This window comes from Trachypithecus francoisi, unplaced genomic scaffold, assembly GCF_009764315.1.
Source record: "Trachypithecus francoisi isolate TF-2019V2 unplaced genomic scaffold, Tfra_2.0 Lachesis_group21, whole genome shotgun sequence".
In the NCBI taxonomy this organism is placed as follows: Eukaryota; Metazoa; Chordata; class Mammalia; order Primates; family Cercopithecidae; genus Trachypithecus; species Trachypithecus francoisi.
This window is the reverse complement of record NW_022681467.1, coordinates 16,179,914-16,202,702: the sequence shown is the minus strand read 5'-3', so window position 1 is coordinate 16,202,702 and position 22,789 is coordinate 16,179,914. Positions and strand designations below refer to the sequence as shown.

The window sequence follows — 22,789 nt, the reverse complement described above, 5'->3', positions numbered from 1 at the left end:
CACTCTGTCGCCCAGGCTGGAGTGCAGTGGCCAGATCTCAGCTCACTGCAAGCTCTGCCTCCCCGATTTACGCCATTCTCCTGCCTCAGCCTCCCGAGTAGCTGGGACTACAGGCGCCCGCCACCTCGCCCGGCTAGTTTTTTGTATTTTTTAGTAGAGACGGGGTTTCACCGGGTTAGCCAGGATGTTCTCGATCTCCTAACCTCGTGATCCGCCCATCTCGGCCTCCCAAAGTGCTGGGATTACAGGCTTGAGCCACCGAGCCCGGCCTGAAAATAGGACAATCTTAATAAAGCATAGTTCAATACGGTATAGGATCAAAAAACCAAACCAAACTCCCCCCAAAAACTGTATAGATCAAGTCTTTATCAAGTTGACTCATTTTTCAAAATTGTAGTTCTCATTTTTTCCTCCATCCTCCTCTGAATTAGTCTCAATCCATTTTTACTTACTCCATCTTTAGTTACTGCAGGGAGTCAAGATCTAGAAAAACTAGTCACTGCCACCCACTATAACAGAAGGTAGCAGCCACTTGTCTTCTCTGCTATATTTCTAGTGCATAGCAGAAAAGTAGAGAATCTTGTTCCCTTTGTTCCACAGAGGATGGCTTATCCTTCTGCTTCAGCTCTTAGTTCAGATGTCACCTACTCAGAGAGCCTTTCTCTGAGCACTCAACCTAAGTGTTTTCCCTCTCTCTCCCCATTATTCTCTAGCACATGTGTTTCCTTCAAAGCTCTGCCTTTGTGGTGAATGCTGTGATGTGCCACCCTGACCCCCCTAAGGAATGAAAGGCTTATTTCCCCAGATCCTGGAAGTGCCGAGACAGATCTCGGCTGCCAGCCTCCGTCCATTATTGACTTGGCTGAAGAGAGTTGAAGTTAGGCCCTTTGCAGGGCAACAGACATCCAACGACAGATCAGTCAAGCAGTATAAAGGCCTGGCCCTTCCCTTCAACTGTGAAGGGCCAGCCCAGCACTCGAGTTCCTGTGGGATCGGTGGAGAACATCCTTGAGACTTCACTGCAGCCTAACTTTTTCTATCTGCCCAGTCCTGCTTCCTTTCTTCCTTGGTAATCATCCAAAAAGTCTTCTCTAGTAAATGTCCTGCCTCCAAATCTCCTCAGAGTCTGATTCTCAGGAAACCCAACCTAGGACAATCTAGAAACATCTTGTTCAATGTCAATGTACAATCACCCTTCAGTATCTGGGGGACTGCATCCAGGACCCATGATGGATACTCAAATCCAGACGCTTAGGTCCCTGATTTAAAAATTGTTTAGTAGGCCAGATGCCGTGGGTCACGCCTGTAATCCTAGCACTTCGGGAGGCTGAGGCGGGTGGATCACCTAGGGTCAGGAGTTCAAGACGAGTCTGGCCAACATGGCAAAACGCCATCTGTACTAAAAAATACAAAAATTAGCCAGGTGTGGTGGCCGGTGCCTGTAATCCTAAACTACTCGGGAGGCTGAGGCAGGGAGAATTGCTTCAAGACGGGGGAGGGGGGTGGAGGTTGCAGAGATCGAGCCACCGTACTCCAGCCTGGGCAACAGAGTGAGACTCTTTGTCAAACAAACAAACAAACAAATGTGTAGTATTTGTACACAACTTACCACATCCTTCCATGTACCTTGAATCATTTCTAGAGTACTTATAATACCTAATACAATGTTAAATGCTACGTAAGTAGTTGTTACACTGCAGTGTTTAGGGAATGACAAGAAAAAAGATCTGCACGTGTTCAGTACAGATGTAACCATCATTTTTTCCCCAGAATATTTTTGTTTATTTTTTAAAATAGAGTCTCTGTCGCCCAATCTGGAGTGCAGTGGCACGATCTCAGCTCACTGCAATCTCCGCCTCCAGGGCTCAAGCGATTCTCCTGCCTCTGCCTCCCAAGTAGCTGGGATTACAGGCGCGCTCCTCTGCGCCCGGCTCATTTTTTTGTACTTTTAGTAGAGACCGGGTTTCGCCCATGTTGGCCTGGCTGGCCTCAAACTCCTGACTCTAGCGATCCGCCTGCCTCGGGCACCTAAAGTGCTGGGATTACAGGCGTGAGCCACCAAACCCCGCCGACCCAGAATATTTTCTATCCGCAGTTCGTTGAATTCACAGATGCGGAACTCATGGATAGGAAGGGTATTGTTTATCCCCCATAACTAGAACAAGGAGTCAGGACCCTGCACGTCCATCTTGGTCATTGCTGTATCTACTAACTCGGCAGTGCTGTAGACACGTGTATCTCTGTGCATGGATAAATTGACGATGTTAATGAATGAATGAAACCGTCATATTGAGAGTCTCTCAAACAGGATTTGGGTATCATCTGGGAGGAAGATAAGCATGACCTTAGAGGGTCATCCCTACAAGATCCACAGCCCTGCAAGCTCCGTGGCTGCTTTCACGCAGCTGGCAGGGCCATACACAACGGCTCGACGCCGTTGGAAGGCCGCCCCCACCTCCGGACAGCCTGGGGTACACCGTGCACCCTCCAGACAGTCACGGGGGGGCACACGGGGCTCCTCATAGCGACGGAGGGGACGGGAAGTCACAGGTCCGGTGTAGAAGACCTCCTCGCCGCCCGCATCCTTGCCTACCGCAATATTTACCATCGGCAGCTATTTCAGAGGTAGGTCTTTCGCCTCCTACAGAGAGCCAGCCTCCTCCTTGTCCCCGCCCTCAAATATCCTTCAGTGAGGACACCCGCGACCTTTGCGGGTGGAGAGGGAGGCGCCTACAAGCCCCTTCCACTCTCTCCGGCCGGACAGAAAGCGGGCTTTTCCACCTGAAGTTCCAGCGCTCTCACCTGCCCACCAGCCGCCGCGCCGCCCCAGGCCGCCGCCAGCAGGCCCCAGACACAGATCTCAAGCCGCCGCTGCTGCCGCGGATCCCGGCAACCTTCGCGTAGCGCGGAGGCACGGAGCACGCGCAGCTCTGCGGTCGGCGCCGGGCCGCCCGCACTCCGCCTCTCCGGGTTTTCCGTGAAGCTCCAGTCAACTGCGGCCGTCACCGGAAAAAACGGGGAGCGAAGTTTATTCAGTGTATATTCGAGCAAATTGTTGAAAATGAAATTTTAAAAGAACGCATACAATTTAAATAACATATCAAAATTGTACAGCTTCTGCCTTCTGTTGAGCGCTTAGCAATGATTTACTGAATGAATGAAAGAAGTAGTCCACTGCCCTCTGCTCTCTGGCCAGACATGACCAATCACAAAGCGCTTGGATTTGTGGCTCAGCGCCAGTATCCCGCCTCTCTGTGCGGTTGTCTGGAAAATCAGGAGTTAACCTCCAGTAACTTCCGGGATCGGGTTTGGAGAACGGACATGCGCCGTGAGAGCTAGTTGCCTTCTACTAAAGCATCCGCCGTCAGTTCTTCTTGAGGGCTGACCCGGAAGCGCGGGCTTTTACGGCTCAGTACTCTTCATAGATTAGATAATTCATCCGTTATTTCCCCATCCTGCTTCTGGGTTCCAGGACAAACCTTTCATTCCCTTTTAACATTAAAAAAAAAGAGGAAGTTATGTTCAAACATGGCTATTTTCATTATAGTTTATCCGGCACTGTGAAAGCTACCTTTCCTTTCTCATAATCTTTCGCACCGAATATATGTTTCATTCTTGAACTAGTCATTTTCCAATGTTAAGAAGACATACCACAGAAAAGCGGTTTTTTTCTCTGGATCAGTTCAACTGCTAGCACTGTGAGTTACCGTGATTCGTTACTTGCTAATCATAGTCATTGGGTTCCCTCCCAGCCTTTAAATAGCCTGCGTCCGGCGCCATTTTTGTTTTGGGCTCACGTTGAAAGCCGCGATATTCTGAACAGAGGCCATTTTTCTTTCGGGCAGATTCCACGGGCCATCGAAGTGTTTCGCTGCCATCTTAAATCCTGGCGGTGGCCTCAATCCAACAGCGAAGCTGCCCAGATCATCTTGTGTTTGGGCGGCGGCTGAGTTCTCAAAAGCGCGCGGAGACCCTGGGAAGTAGGAAGTAGGCGCGAAAGTGCTTCCTCTAGGCTTCTGAACGTTGGCTGCAGCGCCGGCTACCTGTGTAGTCCGAGTTTCCGCAGCCAGGTACTGCTCCACCAGTGACCCTGGACAGTAACAAAACATATAAAAGTCCGAGCCCAAACCCCGCCACCATCATAGGTAAGCACATGGACCTCTGACAGCCTCAGATGTTCCTTCAAGTGAACTGAACTGTTTGCCCATCTCCTCCCTTCTGGTTTTTTGCTTTGAGTTTTTGAGACTTTTCCGAATCCTTCTCCCTCTACTTCCACCTTTCTTCATTGTTTTCAAAAAGCCAAAAAGTTGCTAAACATCAGGGTGCCATGAGCATGGGCTTTAAGGTGGAAATACTATTCAGGAAAGTTAACTTTATCGTCGGAGAAAGGGAATGCAGTAGATGGGCCAGGTATTTGTATCAAATCATGGCTATCTGCATCCAGAAGTACAAATACCTCCCCCTTCCCGGACATTTTTGGGGATGTGACGTAAATACAGATTGCGTTTGTATATACTTCCCATTCATTCATTTATTCAGTGCATTTCTTGAGTACCTAATTTGTGCTAGGCCGTAAGGATTCAGCAGTTAACTAAAAAAATCCATTAACTCATGGAGCCTACACTTTATCACCTTGACATCTACTAGGTTGAGACAAATAACAGTATTTTATGGTTCTTAGCACTGCTGGACAAGTATTTGCTTTCTCCTTCCCTTGAACCCTGTTTTTTAGTTTTAGTTTTTAATTTTTTTTTGGCCGGTAGTAGGAATTAATGGTATTGACACTTAATTCTTGGATCCTAGACATAACGATATTTGTAAGCCAGTTGGCTAGTGTTACAACCAATATTCCAGTTACTTAGGGCCTTATTGTTCAAAGTTTGGTCCACCTACCAGCAGCATCAGCATCCTCTGGGAGCTTGTTAGAATTACACTTCATGCCTCACTCCAGAGCTGCTGAATCAGAATCTTCCTCAAGAAGTGCACCTTAAAGTTCAAGGAACATTGATTCAGGGCATGGGCTAAAGATATAGCCCTTTCTTTCTTTTTGTTTTCTTTTTTCTTTTTTTTTGTTTCCCTTAGATGGAATCTCTTTCTGTTGCCCGGTTTGGAGTGCAGTGGCACGATCTTGGCTCACTGCCATCTCACCCCCTAACCCTGCCAGGTTCAAGCAGTTCTCCTGCCTCAGCGTCCCCAGTAGCTGGGATTACAGGCGCGCGCCGCCATCACCCCCGGCTAATTTCTGTATTTTTAGTAGAGACGAAGTTTCGCTATGTTGGCCCGGCTGGTCTCGAACTCGTGACCTCAGGTGATCCACCCGCCTCGGCCTCCAAAGTCCTGGGATTACAGGCGTGAGACACCGCGCCCGGCCTGGCCCATTCTTTCTTCAACCAGTGCTTCTTAACTAGATTCACAGTGTATTATCAATTTATTCCATGCTCTAAATGCAGTGGATATTTGACAGGTTCTTCTGTGCTTTTAGTTCATTGACTTGATGTTTGGGCATCAATTTAGCATTCCAAAAAGTTGAAAAGAGATTCTGTCATCCCGATATACTTTTATGTAACTTCTGTTAATGACATAACATCCGAAATGTAGGGTTTTCTCTGTAAGTCTTAACATCCAATTTACCACTGGCTTGCGTTTTTTTTAAAAAAAGTTGTTTACTGTGCTTCTTGCTTTCTCATATCTTGTATGCATATGTGCTTTTAATTAAAAGTTGAACTAAAAAGTTTGCATGTGGACAGCAGTTCAATACTGACTTGGAAAACATTGGGCCTTGGTTTACCAAAGCTTTTTGTGGCACCTTACTTTCTTCTGTCTTCCCATTTTGTTTTATTTCATATATGTTTTTATTTTTTGAGACAGAGTATAACCCTGTTGCCCAGGCTGAAGTGCAGTGGCGGGATCATAGCTCACTGTAACCTCCAACTCCTGGGCTCAAGCCATCTTTCTGCCTCCGCCTATCAAAGTGCAGGATAGCGGGTATTAGCGACCGCACCCAGCCGCCTTCTGTCTTTCTGTAATGAGAAATCGAAATCAAGAGTTCTCGACCTTGGCTGCACATAACATTCACCTGGGAGCTTTAAAAACAGACTCCAGACCTGTATCTGCAGAGATTGAGACCCTCTGGATGAAATTAAGGAGTCAGTAAGGAGTATGAGAAAACAGAAACAACTTTTATGTTTTTTGTTGTTATGTTAGATTTTCTCTCCCTTATGATGTTACTTAAAATAATCGGGATTTTGAAAACCATGAAAAGAATTGGATTAAGAATGTAAGGAACCAGCTTCCCAGTAACTGGTCAACTTGCCAATTATTTGTTTTGTGTCCTAAGAAAGTTGTCCAGCCTTTCTGCTTCTCCCACCATCTATTAATTGGGAAAAGAAAATAAGGCCACTGTTGTTTTTTATTTAGTTTCATGTGGTGTTGCCAATTGTAGTGAATATTTATATTCTGTGAGTGTGAGAAAGAAAAGTATTTTACAAGTGCAATATTCGTTGTTTCTGGTGTTAACATCCCTTACGTTGTGTGTGGCAGTAGAGCGTGATGGGTTAGGAAATTAACTCTAGGGCTAGACTCCCTGGGTTCAAATTCTAGCTCCTCTGCTTATCAGCTTTGTGATCTTGGTCAGATAACTTATCCCTTCACTACCTCAGTTTCTTCATCTGTAAAATAGGGTTGATGTGAGCGTTAGATAAATTAATATAAGAAAAATGCTTGTAATAGTGTCTAGCACATAGTCACAGCCATGTAAATATTAGTTAACTATTGTTAAATTTTATTATAATTACATTTCTGGGTTTTAAGGTTTTGTTTATGCATGCAAATCACCAGGGGAAAGGTATTATAGTTCTGTGACTTTTTCAGGATATGAATTTGTTGGGAAAAGAGGGTGATCTAAACACAATATACCAGGCCAGGAAGAGGATTTTTTTTTTCTGTATTTTTTTAAACAGCTTTATTGAGGTATAATTGTTATACAGTTAATGCACATATTAAAGTGTACAATTTGATATGTTTATGCCAGTGAAACCATCACCTCAACAAGATAATGAAGGTATCCATCACCCCTAAAAGTTTCCTCTTGCTTCTTTGTCATCCCTCCAGCCACTCCTCTTCCAGGAAACCTCTGATCTATCACTGTAGATAAGTTAGCTTTGCATTTCCTAGGTGTTTTTTTTTTTTTTTTTTTTTTTTGAGATGAAGTCTCCCTCTGTCACTCAGGCTAGAGTGCAATGGTGCAATCTTGGCTCACTGCAACCTTCGCCTCCTGAGTTCAAGTGATTCTCCTGCCTCAGCCTCCCAAGTAACTGGGATTACAGGCGCCTTCCACCATGCCCGGCTACTTTTTCTATGTATTTTTAGTAGAGATGGGGTTTCACCATGTTGGTCAGGCTGGTCTCGAACTCCTGACCTCAAATGATCTGCCTACCTTGGCCTCCCAAAGTGCTGGGATTATAGGAGTGAGCCACCATGCCCGGCCGCATTTCCTAGGTTTTTATCTAACTGCAGTCTTGGAGTATGTGCTTTTTAGGGGGTAGGGGTTAGTCTGGCTTCTTTCATCATCATCATCATCTTTTTTTTTTTTTTAATTTTTATTTTGTTTTAGAGAGGATCTTGCTGTGTTATACAGGCTGCCCTTGAACTCCTGGTCTCAAGCGATCCTCCTGTCTCAGCCTCCCAAAGCGCTGGGATTACAGGCATGAGCCACACCATGCCTGGCCATCATAATTATTTTGAGAACCATCTTTATTGTTGGGAGTTTCGATAGTTTATTCCTTTTTAATTACTGAGCGGTATTCCATTGTGTAGATATATAATAATTTGTTTACACATTCACCGATTGATGGACATTTGGTTTGTTCTTATTTTTACAATACTCATTCTCACATTGCTTTGTTCTTCTCTAGCTTATTTTAATTGAAAAGAATTTTTTTCTTTTTTCATTTTTTTGAGAGTGGGTCCCACTCTCAGGCTGGAGGGCAGTGGTGTGATCTCAGCTCGCTCCAGCCTCCACCTCCTAGGTTCAGTTGATTCTTGTGCCTCAGCCTCCTGAGTTCAGGTGATTCTCGTGCCTCAGCCTCCTGAGTAGCTGGGACTACAAGTGTGCCCCACTGTGCCTGGCTAATATTTTGTATCTTTACTAGAGATGGGTTTTCGCCATGTTACCCAGACCTGCCTCAAACTCCTGGACTCAGGCAATCCTCCCACCTTGGCCTCTGAAAGTGCTGGGATTACAAGTATGAGCCAGGGGCCTGGCCTGACAATTTTTTTAGGAGTTTAATTATTTGGTAATGAAGCCGCCTGTGTACAGTGAAACCAAGAGGTGATAGTTGTAAAGAATGTTTGTATTGAAACTTCACCTTTGCTGTTATGTAGTTTATGAATTAATGTTTTGCGAATGAAACACGGCTTTTTAAAAATGCAAAATGTGTGCATTGACTTTTAAGTGTATTGTTATTTCTTGACATGTACATGTCTAATCATTTTAAGCTGTATTAAACCTCAAGTCTACTTTTTAGAGATTGAGGACAATAATTCATGCACATGAAGAAACCTAGTTATTAGGTAGCAAAGTAGAGAAATATAAAGCCAAACCTATAATGTCATAAAACTCCCCTTTGTCAGGGAAACGGGGAGTACCACTTATATTTTGAGTTGATGTAAGTGTATTTCTAAAGTCTTTTTGCTTCTATTATGTAAAAGCGGTTACTTGTATTTATTTTAGTATTGACGTTTTGTGCTTGAATTAATCAGAGGTGGTTTAAAATTGGATTTGACTGATGTTAATTATAGGATAATATATAGAATATGGCTGTTACAATATCTTGGACATAGAAATTCATTTGTGTCACTGTTGATTTATGTTCTAGTTAGAAAAGATTGGATTTTTTTTTTTTTTTTTTTTTGCATTTAAAAATTATTCTGGGCCCAGTGTGGTGGCTCACGCCTGTAATTCTAGCACTTTGGGAGGCCGAGGCGGGCAGATCACTTGCGGTCAGGAGTTTGAGACCAGCCTGGCCAGCATGGTGAAACCCTGTCTCTACTAAAAATACAAAAATTAGCCGGGCATGGTGGCGCACACCTGTAATCCCAGATACTTGGGAGGCTGAGGTGGGAGAGTCGCTTGAACCCACGAGGCAGAGGTTGCAGTGAGCCAAGATAGTGCAACTGCACTTCAGCCTGGATGACAGAGTGAGACTTTGTCTCAAGAAAAACCTAGAAACTAAAAAATAAATACAAATTATTTTTAATTTATGTAAAATAAAATTATTCTTGGGTATGTAGTTTTCAGAGTTTTAATCAGTGCATTGAGTTTTGTAACCACTATTGAAATCAGCACATGGGACAGTTCCATCAGCTCCTTCCTCCCCAACTTCCCTTCTGCCACCCCGTTGTAGTGCCTCTTACCGCTTCACCTTTGGCAACCAGTGATCTGTTCTCCATCATAACAGTTTTTGCTTTGAAATGGTTAGATTGTAAAACTATTTCATTAATGATTATCAGACCTTTTTTTTCTTTGTAAAGGTGACTGGAAAACATCAGTTTTCAGAGTTCTTGGGTTACAAAGTGGATTGATCATGTGCTGTTTGCTTGTACTCTTGTTAAAATGATTCTGTTTAACAGACTGAGCACCCAATGTGTATCAGGCACTAGGCTCCATAATTATATATCTGATCTCATGTAATCCTTACAGGAGCCATGAAATAGAAACTGTTGTTATTATCCCATTTCAATGAGGTAAGAAAACCAGAGAATTAAAGGAGTTGAATAGCCTGTCTCAGGTCATACAAAGAGTCAGAATTTGAAGGGATGAGTTTTACAAGAACCTAAGGACATGTACCAGGTGTGGGTGCCTATGTCTGTTTCTGACTAGGTATTAAATAAAAACTAGATTCAGGCCGGACACAGCGGGGTCACGCCTGTAATCCTAGCACTTTGAGAGTCTGAGGCGAGCGGAGTGCTTGAGCTCAGGACTTAGAGAACAGCCTGGGCAATATGGCAAAACCTCATCTCTACAAAAATACAAAAATTAGCTGGGCGTGGTGGCTTACACCTGTAGTCCCAGCTACTCGGGAGGCTGAGGCAGGAGGATGATTTGAGCCTGGGTAAGTTGAGGTTTCAGTGAACTGTGATCACGCCACTGTACTTCAGCCTGGGCGACAGACCAAGATCCTGTCTCAAAACAACAGCAACAACAACAACAACAATGGAAACCTACTAGATTTTGCCTATTAGTAAAGCATTCCATGTGGTGGCTGGTGGGTATTTTCTGTGGGCACAGCAGGAAGGGGAGGCTCAGGTCATGGGTCAACTGACTAGGTTGAGAGTATAGAATAACTAAAATGACTGTTCCATGGAATTATTCTTGGTAGAGTATCAATGTTTGACTTACTTTTAGTGACAAAGGATTTTTAAGTTCTAATTTTTTTGTTACTTGCATTATCCTCTTTCCATTGTTGAAGCTGAATTTTTTTTTTTTTTTTTAACAAGTAAACTGGCATTCAGAATTACCATCTGAATAATAACAAAAGCTGATTCTTTTTTGCACTGAAGTTGCCTTTCAGACTTTATCTGAGTGGTCACCAGTGAAGCCTTCGCTCATTTGTCGTTTTTCCTCGGTCTTTTGTTAAGTTTATGATTCATTCCTTGATACTGGTTGTTTTGGTGATAAGATTGGTGCATGTGTTGGGAGAGGACAACAGTGAAATGATTTCTCATTCTTGAATTATAGCTGCAACTTCAGAAGTTCTAGGGCCTTTGCTGTTTTCTGTTTCTGTTCCCATAACTAATGAAAGTTCTTTAAGATGATAGAAAGAAGCATAGTAATTTCCTAGATAAAATTTGAAATCTGGAGATTAGAAGCTTGAAGTTAATTTCTGGTCTATTTAATGAGAGCAGTTGCTTGTGACATAGGCCAGCAACACTAGAAAGAAGACAAATGTGAATTTCAGAGTGCCTTAGATTTTCCCACAGAATAATCTGGAAGGTCATTGACTTTCTTTATTAGAGTTTATCTCTGCTTTGTATTTAAATGACAGGACAATCTTGTGATACTGTTTAATCTACTTCCATTCCCTCCCCAAATTAATTTTTTAAGACTCCTAGGATCTTTCTCGCTCCACTAAAAACACACATGTAATCATATTTTTGGTGGGGTCATACCCTATCAAAGTCTCCTCATTGTGAAAGAATGCTTGTTTTCAGGCCTCAGAGAGTGGACTCAAGAATGCACAACAGAAGATGAGGCATCATTTTTAAGTTATAATATACTCTAACTTCTCAGCATACTTACGTAAATTATATGCTTTCAGATATTTGGAAAATCGATCTTTTTGGGTTGTCCTACACTTCTTAAAAATAGGTAACAAAATAAAAATGCCACTGAACTTAGACTTGAATTTCCAGCTCTGGTAGCAAAGGCTTTTTAACATTTATTCTGTAAACCTGGGCACTGAGCTTGCTGTATCCTCCTGAAAGCAACTGTGAGGGCCTAGGAAAATAATCATTTAAGATGCATTGTTGCTTTTTGTGTGTGTGTTCACATTTGCTTTTTAATGATCAGTTTAAAAAAATGTAGAAAAGCCTCAGGATGTTCCTTGATTTAAAACTTAATTAACATAGAAGCTAATAATATATTTTTCATTTAAATGAATGTTAAAATGCCAGTATTTTAAAGACAAAGAAATTTATGCACCGAAAACGTCATCTTTGTGGTATAAACTTCAACCATACCTCTAATCTGTTGCCCATTATTTTCCGTATGAAACACTAAGATCTGGGTATGTGTTTATATGAATTACAGCTCTCAGCTTTGGCTGTATGATATATATAACTGAAGTGTTATTTATTTGGTGAAATAGGTCCAGAGTGCTTGACCTCTTTTTTGGAATGCTTACTGTGGAATTTGGAATTTGGGGACAGTAAAGATACATTGGATAAATAGGTATAAATCTAAAACAAAAACAAAAACAAAAAACCACAGTCTGATTTAGTAACATCGGTGGACCCAAGTCAGCAAAGTTTTAATGTATAACTGTACCACACCCCAAGTATTAAAGAGGAGATGAATGGACCCTGTCCTTGGGAATCTTATAGTCAGGGAGAGGACCAGATTTAGGTGTAATTCAGTGGGCTAGACATGAGAGTAGAGGTGGTTCAAATGTGTCCCAGAGAAGGAGCAATTCACTTGGCTCATAGAAGGCTCCAAGGTGGCATCCGAGTTGAGTCTCAGAGGATAACTCAACTCGCCTTAGGAGAGGACATTCCACAGTGCAGCATGCATGGGTGAAGGCAGGGAGAGATGGAGCTGCCTGTTCAAGGACACGAGCCAGGAGTTGGTTATGTGGTGGCATTGCAGGTGTGAAGTTGCCTGTGCCATAAGATGGAGGCTTGGGCAGGGGCACTGATACTGTTTGGATTTGTGTTCCTGACCAAATCTCATGTTGAACTGTAACGCCCAGTGTTGGAGGAGGGGGCCTGGTTGAAGGTGATTGTATCATGGGGGCAGATTTCCCACTTGCTGTTCTCAGGATAGTGAGTTCTCTCGAGCTCTGGTTGTTTAAAAGTGTGTAGTACCTCTCTCTTTGCTCTCTTCGTCCTGCTCCAGTCATGTAGGACACGCCTGCCTCCTTTTGCCTTCCACCATGATTGTAAGTCTCCTGAGGCCTTCCCAGCCATGCTTCCTGTAGAGTCTGCAGAACTGCAAGCCAATTAAACCTCTTTTCTTTATAAATTACTCAGTCTCAGGTAGTTCTTTTTTTTTTTTTTCTTTTTTGAGACGGAGTCTCGCTCTGTCTCCCGGGCTGGAGTGCCGTGGCCGGATCTCAGCTCACTGCAAGCTCCGCCTCCCGGGTTTCCGCCATTCTCCTGCCTCAGCCTCCCGAGTAGCTGGGACTACAGGCGCCCGCCACCTCGCCCGGCTAGTTTTTTGTATTTTTTAGTAGAGATGGGGTTTCACCGTGTTCGCCAGGATGGTCTCGATCTCCTGACCTCGTGATCCGCCCGTCTCGGCCTCCCAAAGTGCTCAGGTAGTTCTTTATAGCATTGCAAGAACAGACTAACCCGAGCACCAACAAAAGGGCTTGTGATGCTGTGGGAAATCCCAGTGAAGAGTTTTGAATAGGCGACTCATGCTCAGACACCTCTAATGTTGGGTTTGGGGTTGGGGAAGTACAAGGATAGAGATTAGAGGTACTTTAAGAGGCCGTAGTTGTCAGGGGTGTCCTCAGGATAACCCTTTCTTCGGGGTCTGGACCTCCTGGCATCACCATGTGTTTTAGTCTGCCTGTGCTGCCATAACAAAATACCTTAGACTGAGTAATTTATAAACAACAGGAATTTATTGCTCACAGTTCTGGAGAATGGGACATTCAAGATCCCAGCAGATTCACTGTCTGGTGAGGGCTTTCTTTCTTTCTTTTTTTTTTTTTTTGAGATAGAGTCTCGCTCTGTCACCCATGCTGGATTGCAATGGCACGATCTTGGCTCACTGCAACCTCCGCCTCCCAGGTTCAAGCGATTCTCCTGCCCAGCCTCCTGAGTAGCTGGGATTACAGCTCCTTTTTGTATTTTTAGTAGAGATGGGGTTTCACCAATGTTGGTCAGGCTGGTCTCAAACCCTTGACCTCGTGATCCACCTGCCTTGGCCTCCTGAAGTATTGGGATTACAGGTGTGAGCCACCGCACCTGGCCTGGGCTTGCTTTCTACTTCAAAGATGATACCTACTTGCTGTACACTCACATAAGGTAGGGAGGCTGGGGAGCTTGTTTGAGCCTTTTCTTAAATAAGGGCACTGGTCCCATTCGTGAGGATGGAACCCTCATTACTTATCACTTTCCAAAGTCCCCACTGTTAATACTATTACATTGGGCACTGGGTTCCAACATATGAATTTGGGGGGATACCAACATGTAGACCATAGCACCGTGTTGTGATTTGATTTTTCCCTCTCATGGGAGGCGGACAGGCCCATCCATGACTGTCATCTGTTCCATCCCAGGTAACAGGCTGTGTGCATGTTGTAAGGGAAGAGAACATGTGTTCGCCACAGATTCTCTGGCAATTGGTTCTTCTATGTTAAGATATCACAACTCATTGGGTTTTGTAAAAGAATAGTGAGGGACATGCCCCTCAGCTCCCAGAGGATATGAAAGTCTTGTGGTTGGATGTTGCACAGTGGTTGTCAAGGCCTGAATAATGGAAGGGATGAGAAGACTTTCCTTCCACCCCCTACTGCCTTGCCAGACCTGCGGAGACTTCGTTGGGAGGCAGAGGCACCTTACTCTGGGCACCACCTCTGCCCACTTTTCTGTTGGATTGTTTTTTCTTTTTCTTTTTCCTTTTTTTTTTTTTTTAAGATGGAGCTTCGTGCTTGTGACCCAGGCTGGAGTACAATGGCGCGATCCTGGCTCACCTCAACCTCCACCTCCTGGGTTCAAGCGATTCTCCTGTCTCAGCCTCCCGAGTAGCTGGGATTACAGGCAAGTGCCACCATGCCCGGCTAATTTTTTTGTATTTTTGGTAGAGACAGGATTTCTCCATGTTGGTCAGGCTGGTCTCGAACTCCCGACCTCAGGTGATCCACCCGCCTCAGCCTCCCAGAGTGTTGGGATTACAGGCGTGAGCCACTGTGCCCAGCCTGGATTGCTTTTTCTTGGATACTTATGTTTTGCTGGTTATATGTCTTACAAATATTTTCTCCCAGTTTATGATGCCTCTCCCCCCATTTCTTTATGGTATGTTTTGATGAAGCTTTTATTTTGAAATAATTATAGATTCACAGGCAGTTACAATAAAAGGTCCAGGGAGGTCCTGAAAACTGTCATTCAGTTTCCCCCAGTGGTAACATATTGCATAACTGTAGGACAAATATGAAAACTAGAAAATTGATACTGGTTTAATCCCTATAATTTATTAGAGTTAAGCAGTTACACATGCATTTCTTTGGATTTGTACACTTTTATTACATGTGTATGTTCATGTCACCAGCTTCACAATCGAGATAGAGAAATGTTCCATGGTTCCATTGCCACAGGTTCCCTGCTACTCCCTCTTTGTAGCTACACACTCCTCTCCCATGCATAACCCTCTGGCAACTACTCATCTCTTCCTCACTTCTATAATTTTATCTCATAAATATTATATAAATGGAATCATACAATATGCAACCTTTTGAGATTGCTTTTTTTTTTTTTTTTTTCAAGACAGAGTCTTGCTGTGTTGCCCAGGCTGGAGTGCAATGGCGTGATCTTGGCTCACTGCAAACTCTGCCTCCTGGGTTCAAGCAGTTCTCCTGCCTCAGCCTCCCAAGTAGCTGGCATTACAAGAGTGCGCTAAGATGCCTGGCTAATTTTATTTTTAGTAGAGATGGGATTTCACCATGTTGGCCATGCTGGTCTAAAACTCCTGACCTCGTGATCCACCCACCTCGGCTTCCCAAAGTGCTGGGATTATAGGTGTGAGCCACCATGCCCGGCCGACGAGATTGCCCTTTTTTTTTTTTGAGACAGAGTCTTACTCTGTCACCCAGGCTGGAGTGCAGTGGCGTGATCTCAGCTCACTGCAACCTCTGCCTCCCCAGTTCAAGTGGTTCTCCCGCCTCAGCCTCCTGAGTAGCTGGGACTACAGGCATGCGCCACCACGCCCAGCTAATTTTTTGTATTTTTAGTAGAAACAGGTTTCACTATGTTAGCCAGGCTGGTCTTGAACTCCTGACCTCAGGTGATCTGCCCTCCTCGGCTTCCCAAAGTGCTGGGATTACAGGCGTGAGCCACCAGGCCTGGCTCAGATTGCCTTTTTTTTTTTTTTTTTTTTTTTTAACTCAGCCTGTTTCCTTAAAATCCATCCAAGTTGCATATATCAGTAGTTTATTCCCTCTGCCTGAGTAATATGCCAGGGTATAAATGTACTGTAGTTTAACCGTTCACACATTGAAGGATGTCAGGGTTGTTTCCAGTTTGTGGCTGTTAAGAATAAAGTTACTATGATGTCCGGGTGCGGTGGCTTATGCCTGTAATCCCAACACTTTGGGAGGCCGAGGTGGGTGGATCGCGAGGTCAGGAGTTCAAGCCCAGCCTGGCCAAGATGGTGAAACTCTATGAAAAATACAAAAATTAGCCAGGTGCGGTGGCAGGGCCTGCAATCCCAGCTACTCAGGAGACTGAGGCAAGAGAATCACTTGAACTTGGGAGGGCGGAGGTTGCAGTGAGCCGAGATCAGGCCACTACACTCCAGCCTGGGCAGCAGAGTGAGACTCCATCTCAAAAATTAAAAAAAATAAAAGATAAAGTTACTATGAACATTTCTCTGCACCCTCACCAGCATTTGGTGTTATTATTTTTTATTTGTCTTTCTGGTAGGTGTGTAGTGATATCTCGTTGTGGTTTTATTTTGCATTTTCCCATGGCTAATGTTGTCGAATATCTTTTTGTATGCTTTTTTACCATCTGTATATCCTCCTTGGTGAGATATCTGTTTGTCATTTGCCCATTTTCTGATTGGACTGTTGCGTTTTACTATTGAATTTTGAGACTTCTTTACATATTCTAGATAGAAATCTTTTGTTGGATATGGATTGCAAATATTTTCTCCCAGTTTTAGAAAAGTTTTAATTTTAATATGGCCAAAGCTGTCATTCTTTTTCTTTATGGTTTATATTTTCTCCATCTAGTTAAAAAACTCCTTTATGATTTTGAGTTCATAAAAATATCCTCTGAAAGGTTTTAGTTTCGCACTTTGAGTTTTTAACCCATCTGTAATTGATTTTTGAGTCTTATATGAGATAGGGTTCAATTTAATTTTTTCTCAAATAGATATGAGCAATTGTTTGACCACAGTTGATTGAATGAGTCATCTCTTCATTTCCCACTAATTCACAGTGGTGCTGCCAGCATGCATCAGTTTCATAAATGCATGCATTGGTTTCTGGTGTGTGGAGTCTGCCCCTTCTGCCTGTTTGTCTGCCCGTTTGCCAGTACATTAGTTTTTTTACCTTGCATTGTAGTAGTTTTGGTAAGACAAACCCCATCTTTTGTTTTTGTTTTTATTGATTTTCTAGAAGTGTCTTGATCTTTTTTACTCTTTCTCAGTTTCCCTGTTCAAGTTTGTGGTTGGAGTTGCATTAAATTAGTAGATCAGTTTGAGGATGTCTTTCATGTATTTTTTCATTTTATTCCTAGATACTTTTTATTTGTGGATGCTAGTTTAAATGATATTTTCAATTCTACATTTTTTACTTTTTTCAAAGAAGTTGTTTCTACTGATTCATCATTAAGCATTTTGTTACATTTTTGTAGATGCTTTTTTTAGATTAAGAAATTCCTTTGTAGTCATAGATTTCTAATGTTATCTTTTTATTTTTTTTCTGCTTCTACTGAAATGATTATGTGCCTTTTTTCTCCTTCAGTTTTTGTTTTTTGAGACAGGGTCTCTCTCTGTCACCCAGGCTGGAGTGCAGTGGCATAAACATGGCTCACCGCAGCCTTGAACTCCTGGGCTCAAGTGATCCTCCTGCCTCAGTCTCCCATGTAGCTGGAACCACAGGTGCGGGCCTCCACATCTGGCTAATTTTTTGATTGTTTTGTAGAGACAAGGTCTCGCTTTGTTGCCTAGGCTGGTCTCGAACTCCTGGGCTCAAGCAGTCCTCCTGCCTTGGCTTCCCAAAGTCCTGGGATTACAGGTGTGAGCCACTGAACCCGGCCTCTACTTCAGTTTTTTAATGTGATGATTTCTCTGGTGTTTAGCAAACCTTACATTCCTCAGGTATCTCACTTGGTTTTGATGTTTGTTTGTTTGTTTTCAAGTAGGTTTGCTAGATTAAAATTGCTTTTAGATTATTGCTTCTATGTTCACCCATAAAATTGTCTGATTTTTCATTCTTTTACTGCTCTTGTCTGGTTTTGCTATCAGCGCTCCATAAAATGAGTGGTGGTATGTTTTCCTTCTTACTCTTTTCTCTGGAAGAGTTTGTATACTGGCATTATTTGTACCCTGAACTACTGTTGATTTTTGGATTCTAGAGTTTTAAAAATGGAATAGACTATAGAGGTCAACCTTTCCACCTCCACTGTTTTTTTTTTTGAGGTGGGAAGAATTAAATGCTGAGGCTTAAATCCAAGGGACACTTTGCACTGTACCATGACCCAGTGAGTTCATCGTTATGGAAACCCTAATCCTGAAGTAGAGGTAATAGTCATTTTATTATGTAAAACAGAGGCTTAAAGCCTTTGCACCAAAGTTCATGCAAATCCGCGTAAGAGTGGCTTGAAAAACATCACATTAGCCTCAGTCTCTTAGTTTTCTAGGCCCCTCTGATTAAGATTAAGAATGGAAGGCCGGGCGCGGTGGCTCAGGCCTGTAATCCCAGCACTTTGGGAGGCCGAGATGGGCGGATCACGAGGTCAGGAGATCGAGACCATCCTGGCTAACACAATGAAACCCCGTCTCTACTAAAAAATACAAAAAACTAGCCGGTCGTGGTGGCCGGCGCCTGTAGTCCCAGCTACTCGGGAGGCTGAGGCAGGAGAATGGCGCAAACCCGGGAGGCGGAGCTTGCAGTGAGCTGACATCTGGCCACTGCACTCCAGCCTGGGCGCGACAGAGCAAGGCTCCGTCTCAACAAAAAAAAAAAAAAAGAAAGGGACTCAGGCACTTTTACAGCTTTGGGATCACCTGCGAGAGCAGGCAGACAACCCTGCTGGCCTACTATTGAGCAGCTTTGTGTAGGAGCTGGCAGCTCACAGGGCAGTGATATGTTTATTGCCCAGTGTGATGGTAATTTTGGTTGGGAATATCAAATATTCAATATATGATATTTTTATGAACATTAATAAAGATTCAGTATATTTTTGGAAAATCTCCCTAAAAACAGAAAAACAATAAAAAGGTTATATGTATAAGTGACTCAGCTCCAATTATCTGGAACATTTTTTTCACCCGGCAGGCTTTTGGTGAGTACCCTCTAGTGTTAGGCATTGCTCTGAGGGCTGCTCACATATGACAGTGTACTCCTTCCACCATGGATAAGTATGATTTTACCATATTTGGGACTTTAGCAGATTGGCTCAGTTCGTTTCAGATTTCAATTCACCATTTAATTCGTCCCCAGCACATGCCTAGTACTGTCATAAACCAAAGAAAATATGGTTTCTTGATTTGAAATGACTTTAGCAAATATGCAAGCTCAAGGACTATGCACCTGACTGTCCAGATGTGTTATGGGCTTTATCCTGGCAGAATTCATTTATTTATATGTTATGTATGAAGGGTGCCATCTTATGTAGCATAGTGATAAACGAGTTCAAACTACATTTTCTTTAACAATAGAGTTTCTTTCTTTCTTTGGTTAACAAGAGAGAACCACTACACATGTAGCTTTATTTGAGGTCATACTCTGTGTTGGGAACTTGGACCTTGGCGTGAGGCAGAGGGAGGAAGGTCACACCTACCCTGACGGCCTAATGAGTCACTGACGTTGGCAATTCTGCAGGTGACAGATGGTGCTAGTTTGCTCTCAGTGGACCTAACAAGACTCTATCTAGTGCCTGGTTAGGCCATCAGCTGTGAGATCCAGGCCTGGTCCTATAAGTTCTCATTAGGGGAATAGATGGTAAGACTGGAAGTAGAGGGTCTGTAAGATCTATTTTAGCCCTAAAATTGTGATTTCTTGAATTTCCAAACATTGTGGAAACAAGTGAAAAAGTTACATACCTTGAGGCAGAGTGTGTTATGATACTAAAAACAGACTAAAATATTCAGAATATAGATTTCATTTTCCCAGGTATCCTGTTTTACATTGTCAGACCATATTATTTTATATAAAAAATACATGCTTTTCAGTTCCAGATCCCTAGAGATCATTTTTTTGATATTGGACTTTGATGATACTCTGAAAAATTCAGCATCTACAATGTAAATGTAGCTGTTCTTGTTTTATTGATAAATGTAAAAAAAAACTCCACAGAACAAAAACCTTATTGTGAGTTGAAAATGTGAAAATGTAACTGTATTAGTAATTTTAGCCATTACAGTAACCTCACTGTAATATGGCTCATTCATGATCTATCCAACAGCAGATATGATGTGAAAGCCTTGCCTTGGCCTTCCACTTGGTCTGTCTGTCCTTCAGGAAAAGAAGTATGTATGGGAAAATCAGTGTGTAAAAAATAATTGGATCACACATGTTTTACCTATGGTGCTTACTTATTGACAAAACTGTCCCCCTTTTCCTGGTTCCATGTCTAGCTGATCCACTTGAGTATTCTTTTTAAGTACCCTCATCTAGGGACTTCCTTAATTCTTAGCAAGATTATTCAAGCCTGATTTAATGTATTTAAGGTGACTGATTTTATGTTTATTAGACAAAAATAATATAATTTTAAAAATCCATGTAAAGTTTTCAGGATAACCTTTATATATATATTGTTTTTAAACATGTGCCTGATTTCCCAGGAACTTACTTTTTTTCCACTTACACTGTGTCTAAATGGGCTTGCTAAGATAAACATCATTGGAGGGCGGAGCAAGATGGCCAAATAGGAACAGCTCCAGTCTCCAACTCCCAGCGCGAGCGACACAGAAGACCGGTGATTTCTGCATTTTCAACTGAGGTACTGGGTTCATCTCACTAGGGAGTGCCAGACAATCGGTGCTGGTCAGCTGCTGCAGCCTGACCAGTGAGAGCTGAAGCAGGGCGAGGGATCGCCTCGCCTGGGAAGCGCAAGGGGGAAGGGAATCCCTTTTCCTAGCCAGGGGAACTGAGACACACAACACTTGGAAAATCGGGTAACTCCCACCCCAATACTGCGCTTTAAGCAAACGGGCACACCAGGAGATTATATCCGATACCTGGCCGGGAGGGTGCCACGCCCACGGAGCCTCCCTCATTGCTAGCACAGCAGTCTGCGATCTAACTGCAAGGCAGCAGCGAGGCTGGGGGAGGGGCGCCCGCCATTGCTGAGGCTTAAGTAGGTAAACAAAGCCGCTAGGAAGCTCGAACTGGGTGGAGCTCACAGCAGCTCAAGGAAGCCTGCCTGTCTCTGTAGACTCCACCTCTGGGGACAGGGCACAGCTAAACAACAACAACAACAACAACAAAAGCAGCAGAAACCTCTGCAGACACAAACGACTCTGACAGCTTTGAAGAGAGCAGTGGATCTCCCAACACGGAGGTTGAGATCTGAGAAGGGACACACTGCCTGCTCAAGTGGGTCCCTGACCCCTGAGTAGCCTAACTGGGAGACATCCCCCACTAGGGGCAGACTGACACCCCACACCTCACACGGTGGAGTACACCCCTGAGGGAAGCTTCCAAAGTAAGAATCAGACAGGTACACTCGCTGTTCAGCAATATTCTATCTTCTGCAGCCTCTGCTGCTGACACCCAGGCAAACAGGGTCTGGAGTGGACCTCAAGCAATCTCCAACAGACCTACAGCTGAGGGTCCTGACTGTTAGAAGGAAAACTATCAAACAGGAAGGACACCTACACCAAAACCCCATCAGTACGTCACCATCATCAAAGACCAGAGGCAGCTAAAACCACAAAGATGGGGAAAAAGCAGGGCAGAAAAGCTGGAAATTCAAAAAATAAGAGCGCATCTCCCCCTGTAAAGGAGCGCAGCTCATCGCCAGCAACGGATCAAAGCTGGTCAGAGAATGACTTTGACGAGATGAGAGAAGAAGGCTTCAGTCCATCAGACTTCTCAGAGCTAAAGGAGGAACTACGTATCCAGCGCAAAGAAACTAAAAATCTTGAAAAAAGAGTGGAAGAATTGATAGCTAGAGTAATTAATGCAGAGAAGGTCATAAACGAAATGACAGAGATGAAAACCATGACACGAGAAATACGTGACAAATGCACAAGCTTCAGTAACCGACTCAATCAACTGGAAGAAAGAGTATCAGCAATTGAGGATCAAATGAATGAAATGAAGCGAGAAGAGAAACCAAAAGAAAAAAGAAGAAAAAGAAATGAACAAAGCCTGCAAGAAGTATGGAATTATGTAAAAAGACCAAATCTACGTCTGATTGGGGTGCCTGAAAGTGAGGGGGAAAATGGAACCAAGTTGGAAAACACTCTTCAGGATATCATCCAGGAGAACTTCCCCAACCTAGTAGGGCAGGCCAACATTCAAATTCAGGAAATACAGAGAACGCCACAAAGATACTCCTCCAGAAGAGCAACTCCAAGACACATAATTGCCAGATTCACCAAAGTTGAAATGAAGGAAAAAATCTTAAGGGCAGCCAGAGAGAAAGGTCGGGTTACCCACAAAGGGAAGCCCATCAGACTAACAGCAGATCTCTTGGCCGAAACGCTACAAGCCAGAAGAGAGTGGGGGCCAATATTCAACATTCTTAAAGAAAAGAATTTTCAACCCAGAATTTCATATCCAGCCAAACTAAGTTTCATAAGTGAAGGAGAAAGAAAATCCTTTACAGGTAAGCAAATGCTTAGAGATTTTGTCACCACCAGGCCTGCCTTACAAGAGACCCTGAAGGAAGCACTAAACATGGAAAGGAACAACCAGTACCAGCCATTGCAAAAACATGCCAAAATGTAAAGACCATCGAGGCTAGGAAGAAACTGCATCAACTAACGAGCAAAATAACCAGTTAATATCATAATGGCAGGATCAAGTTCACACATAACAATATTAACCTTAAATGTAAATGGACTAAATGCTCCAATTAAAAGACACAGACTGGCAAACTGGATAAAGAGTCAAGACCCATCAGTCTGCTGTATTCAGGAGACCCATCTCACATGCAGAGACATACATAG

General features: G+C 43.3%; 2 protein-coding genes across 7 annotated transcripts in view; one reads left to right on the top strand and one right to left on the bottom strand.

Annotated features, from left to right (window-relative positions):
* Positions 1-3,138, bottom strand: part of MKKS (McKusick-Kaufman syndrome) — a 29,465-nt gene extending 26,327 nt beyond the window's left edge. For 2 of the 3 annotated variants that reach the window (XM_033185605.1, XM_033185608.1), the window contains exon 1: positions 2,803-3,138. The gene's annotated coding sequence lies outside the window, so the exon portion shown is untranslated. The remainder of the gene's footprint in view (positions 1-2,802) is intronic. The other variant, XM_033185607.1, reaches the window with a different exon arrangement.
* A 451-nt stretch (positions 3,139-3,589) lies between these two features.
* SLX4IP (SLX4 interacting protein) overlaps positions 3,590-22,789 on the top strand; it is a 204,240-nt gene continuing 185,040 nt past the window's right edge. Inside the window, exons 1-2 of one of the 4 annotated variants that reach the window (XM_033185610.1) lie at positions 3,749-4,145; positions 18,089-18,190. The gene's annotated coding sequence lies outside the window, so the exon portion shown is untranslated. Of the gene's footprint in view, positions 3,699-3,748; positions 4,146-18,088; positions 18,191-20,116; positions 20,141-22,789 lie in introns of those variants that run through there. The other 3 variants (XM_033185613.1, XM_033185609.1, XM_033185611.1) reach the window with 3 other exon arrangements.